The sequence below is a fragment of the Solanum tuberosum genome, unplaced genomic scaffold, assembly GCF_000226075.1.
Source record: "Solanum tuberosum cultivar DM 1-3 516 R44 unplaced genomic scaffold, SolTub_3.0 scf00033, whole genome shotgun sequence".
NCBI classification, from domain to species: domain Eukaryota; kingdom Viridiplantae; phylum Streptophyta; class Magnoliopsida; order Solanales; family Solanaceae; genus Solanum; species Solanum tuberosum.
Genome location: NW_006238959.1, coordinates 711190 through 716234, shown reverse-complemented (window position 1 = coordinate 716234; position 5045 = coordinate 711190). Strand labels below are relative to the sequence as shown.

At 31.8% G+C, this 5045-nt stretch overlaps 1 long non-coding RNA gene across 2 annotated transcripts; it reads left to right on the top strand.

Annotated features, from left to right (window-relative positions):
• The first annotated feature begins 542 nt into the window (after positions 1–542).
• LOC102587348 (uncharacterized) lies at positions 543–3234 on the top strand. Of its 2 annotated transcripts, none has more exons than XR_001472831.1 (5): positions 543–719; positions 1785–1863; positions 2076–2180; positions 2261–2357; positions 3163–3234. It is a non-coding gene; the product is annotated as an uncharacterized lncRNA (long non-coding RNA). The 2 variants fall into 2 exon arrangements; XR_366920.2 differs by lacking the exon at positions 3163–3234 and adding an exon at positions 2534–2608.
• Positions 3235–5045: the final 1811 nt, after the last annotated feature.

The following is a 5045-nucleotide window of genomic DNA, read 5'->3' as shown; positions in this document are numbered from 1 at the left end:
CCTGAGTCATACCAAGATCTTCGAAAAATAGATGGAAAATACTACGACACATTTAGAGAATCTGCAGAAAAAAGAGGATTGTTACATCATAATAACAACTTGGTTGAATGTATGACAGAGGCTGTATGTTATCAAATGCCTTATAGCTTGCGGCATTTATTTGCTACAATATTAGTATATTGAAATCCTGATAATCCAAAAGAACTATGGGAACAATTTGAAGAGTCAATGTCTGAAGACTTCAATAAATTACCAAACATGGATCCAAAAAAACAAGACATTCAGTTTTGAACCATATTAATGATGTATTACATACCATGGGACATGATGTAAATGAGTATAGATTGATTTCTGAAAATGTTGTGAGTTCAACAGTAGAGTCAGAAGCAAAAGATGTTAATTTTGAAAGGAATATAGTTGTTACTAAAGAAGATTTGCTATTATATAAAAAACTGAATACCGAACAAAAAATAGCATATGATACTATCCTTCAAAGAGTACTTACTAACGAATCAGGTGCTTTTTTCATTGATGGTCCGGAGGAAGTGGTAAAACATTTTTGTACCGTGCTTTATTGGCCATTGTAAGATCTAAAGGTTTCATAGCTTTGGCGACATCAACTTCTGGTGTTGCGGCATCTATACTTCCTGGAGGACGAACAGCCCATTCACGTTTCAAAATTCCAATTAATATTGACGAGCAGTTCTCCTGTAACATCAGTTAAGCAAAGCTCTCTCGCATCTTTAATTCGTGATGCAAAATTAATTGTATGGGATGAGGTATCAATGTCAAAAAAAATATGATTGAAGCTTTTGATTTGCTTATGAAAGACCTAACTGAAACAAATATACTCTTTGGTGGAAAAGTCGTAGTGTTTGGAGGTGATTTTAGGCAAACGCTTCCTGTTGTCCGAAGTGGAAAAAAGGAAGACTTTATTTCTGAAAGTATTTTAAACTCCAGAATTTGGAATCAACTTGAAAAATTGAGACTATCAGAAAATATGCGTGCAAGGACTGATCCTGTTTTTTGTGAATATCTGATGAGAATTGGGAATGGAAAAGAAAAAACAAATATGAACAATAAAATAGAAATCCCAAAGCATTTCATCATTCCTTTCACTACTGAAAAAGAGTCATTAGATCTTTTGTTCAAAGTGATATATCCGAATTTACATACATCTTTCAATGACTCTTCTTTTATGACATCTCGTGTTATCTTGACTACAAAGAACGACTTTGTTGATGAACTAAACGATAGACTCATAACTCAATTTTCAACAGTTGCCAAAATATTCATAGCTGCTGATGAGACTATTGAACCAAACGATCAACCTCAATTTGAGGACTTCTTACACACTCTAAATCTTCTTGGCTTACCTACGTACAGATTAATGTTAAAGCAAAACTGCCCTGTTATATTATTGCGAAATTTAAATCCTTCTGAAGGCTTATGTAACGGTACACGATTGGTGTGCTGTGATTTCAAAACACATGTTATAAGTTGTAAAATTGCAAGTGGTGACTTCAAAGATAAGCACGTATTTATTCCAAGAATACCATTACTATCATCAGAGGATGAAAAAATACATATTCCTTTTAAAAGAACACAGTTTCCTATACGTCTATGCTTTGCAATGACTATAAATAAAGCACAAGGACAAACATTAGATTATGTTGGTATCTATTTACGTGAACCAGTTTTTTCCCATGGTCAATTATATGTTGCTTTATCAAGAGCGAAAAGTTCAAACTGTATAAAAATATTGATTCGACCTCCTACTGCAGATAATGATGATGATCACTCAACTTGTAATGTAGTATACAATGAGATCATTCAAAAAGCTTTGTTATGAACATATTCCACGTATCTCGATAACTGACTAAGATGTGCCAACATTTATGCAACTACTGCACAGAATAGATACAGAATGTTGACTTATGATGCAGGCTTATTATGTAAGTCACTCAATGTTGACGACACAACATCTACAGTAATAAGAAGGCACTCAATAATTTCACTTTTCGTTTGTCATGCTTCAATAGGCTTGGTATCTCTATCATCCACATGCCGAGAAGGTGCTCCACACCATTCAGGAGTAAAGTTAGTTGTACTGTCAAATTTTGACATCCAGTTAAAACCACTGTTGAAAACTCTTGAGTTGTAATCACTGCTCAGCTAAGGTAATGTATTTGTTGTCCTTCCTTTTCCTTCCATTTCATACTTTCTGATTCGATAGTTGATATTCTATTTGGCTTTTCAGAGGTTAAATAGCACATGACATACTTTTCGGCTAACCAACTATATGGACTTAGATAGCAGCTAATGGAAGATTCAGATTAGGATAAAAGATTAATCAGGTACCAATAGTCATAATACTACTACGTAGTTTCTTGTTATTTGATTCTCTTATACTTTGATTATCATCTTATTTTGTTGTAGTTATTGTTACATTTTCGAACATACAACTTCTCTCTTGCTTTTCCTTTCTTCTTATCATAGTAGTAGTAGTAATATGTTTGAAAGTTTTTTGCAGCATTATATTCCCTCTAATGTAGCTATGGATGAAAGAATTATCAAAAATTGTCAGCTACTTAGTGTAATACAATTCTTATTGATTAATCATGTGTCCATGTCTTATTTTGTAACAGATTTGATGATGTTTTAATATTTTTGAAATCTCAAACCAAATGTTATCTTTGTGCTTGCATGTATTCTGTTTTTTATTGCTAAAACTTAGAATTTAGTTTTCTTGTGTTTAATATTGTCTATCTTATTTTGTGGCAAATTATCGTGATGCTTCATAATTGTTGCAAGTGCTATTGCACTATATTGATGGGAAAAATAAGGCTTTCAACATACTACATGAAGAATTATGCTTTCTTGAAAAGATTTCTTCTTATATTTTCTTATTTGTTGTTGGTCATTTTATGGTGATATTTCTCCGTCTATATAAATGGAAGGAAAAAGACTGAAATTTTGGGTTGAATAGAACTTTGATTTGATACGATTTTCCTTGCTATTTTTCACTGTCATAGATTGCCATTTTTAGATATTTTATTCACTTAGAGCTCGATGCTTCAGAAAAGTAATGGAAAGGTATAAAAGTTGGTAACATTTGGACAAAAAACATATTGAATTGATGGTGTTAATGTTTCATTTCAGGTGTACATCCAATACTGACAAGGTGAATAATAAGTATTATCTTCAGCCTGCTTCTTTGGAAGAGATAGTCTGGTAAGGACTTTGGTTCCTTTATTTGCAGCTTGGGTCTTTATTTGCAGTTTAGGAGTCTAATTTTTTTGATTCATTCATATGATAAGACAAAGTAGTCTTACTTGTTGCAGAAAGAAAAGTAGTGCTTTTTTGAAGTACAAATAGAAGTTTTACAGCTGACAAATCGGTGTTAAGGGAAACTGCAACAACAAATGGCGATGAATTTGATACTCTACTTGGTGAGAAAAAATAGTTTTCCTTTTCAATTGGTGTTTTTCCTGTTTCACATATTGTCTTCATTATTACTTTCTAAATGAGATTAGCTTCACTGAATTATTATTATCTCTACCGTTTTCCTTTCCTATGCTACTTTTGAATAACACTTTAGGTTAAATCCACAGGAAAATGTTGCTGCTGATCTCCTCTTTTCATTCAAAGTTTGGAACACGAAAGGCTATCATCTAAGCACAAAAACAAATGTGTTTCCCTCAAATAGCCTAACCTCACTTTTACGTGTGTGTATGTTTCATTAGTTGTATACTAAAATTTCATGATATCACATAAATTGAGACAAAAAATACTAATATATATTGGGGCCCGTGCTGGCACGGGGTCCTGTATCTAGTGTCCTAATAAGATTGACCAACTTAGGAAAATTATTGACGTTTTTTTTGTTATCACTCTTAGCTTGAGAGAATGAGAGTGATGTTCTTCTTATTAGTTTGAAATTTTTTCAGATGTAACATTCTAATTGATAGCTTCCACACTTAGCATTAGAAGAGTCTACTGCCATTAGTTACTCGAGTTTGTCATGAAATTATTATGATCACAACACTAGCTTCTTCTATTAATTAACTCTATTTTTTTTGGAATTATTATTATTATTACTTGATTACAATTGATATCAAAAGATAAATAATTTTCACAAACCTCCTTTGTATGGAAATATTGGAAATAGTCGACTAATAGAAAGATAACAATATAAGGCTTAGTTCTCACCTTATTTTGTGTGGAATTCGACCCACTAACCTAGTTGAGTTCAATATTTGACAATGACTATATTATACTTCTTAAAAGATGTGTAATTTAGGTGTATCAAGGAGTGTTATCATCTGATATATTTTGTTGTTTTTGGTTATATTCGTCGGTTTTTGGGAAAATAATTTTTGGACCTTTATTTTGTTTCTTTTTTGTTTTGATTGTGGTGGCCTTTATGGTCCAAGACTATTTTCATTTATATATAGCCTTTTGGCCTATTTTGATTTAAAAAATTTTATTGAGTTTGTGACTGCTTGTTGGTGGATGAATTGTTTAGACAACAATGGTGGATCTTATACAAGCAAAAGTGATTGATGCATCACTTAGTTTAGTTTTAATTTATCTAAGGCTCTGTGATGACATTTTTTATTTTTTTATTATCATCATATAAGTCAAGATTAACCGATTTGAGACCCCTCCCTTCATACGCAGCCTAATATAAATTATTTCTCTCCCTCTTTCTTTTTTCTTTTTTAATTCCTAATACCACTTAAAGGACAAATGCTTGCTTCTAACTCTTTTTAACACTTGCATCATATTTTTTGTATTATATATTACACAAACAGTTGTTTTATTTTTGGCTTCTCACACGTAGGGGTTTTTGTCAATCGGTATATTACTATTTTTAGATGTTTTGATTCAATAGATTTGATATACAATTTTTAAAATGTTATACTAATATAAATAATCAATTTATGACCCAATTTTTATTTTAATTTATTTGAGACTTCGTGATGACATTGTTGATTGTTTTTGTTATCATACAAGCCAAATTAACCGCTTTGAGCCCCCTC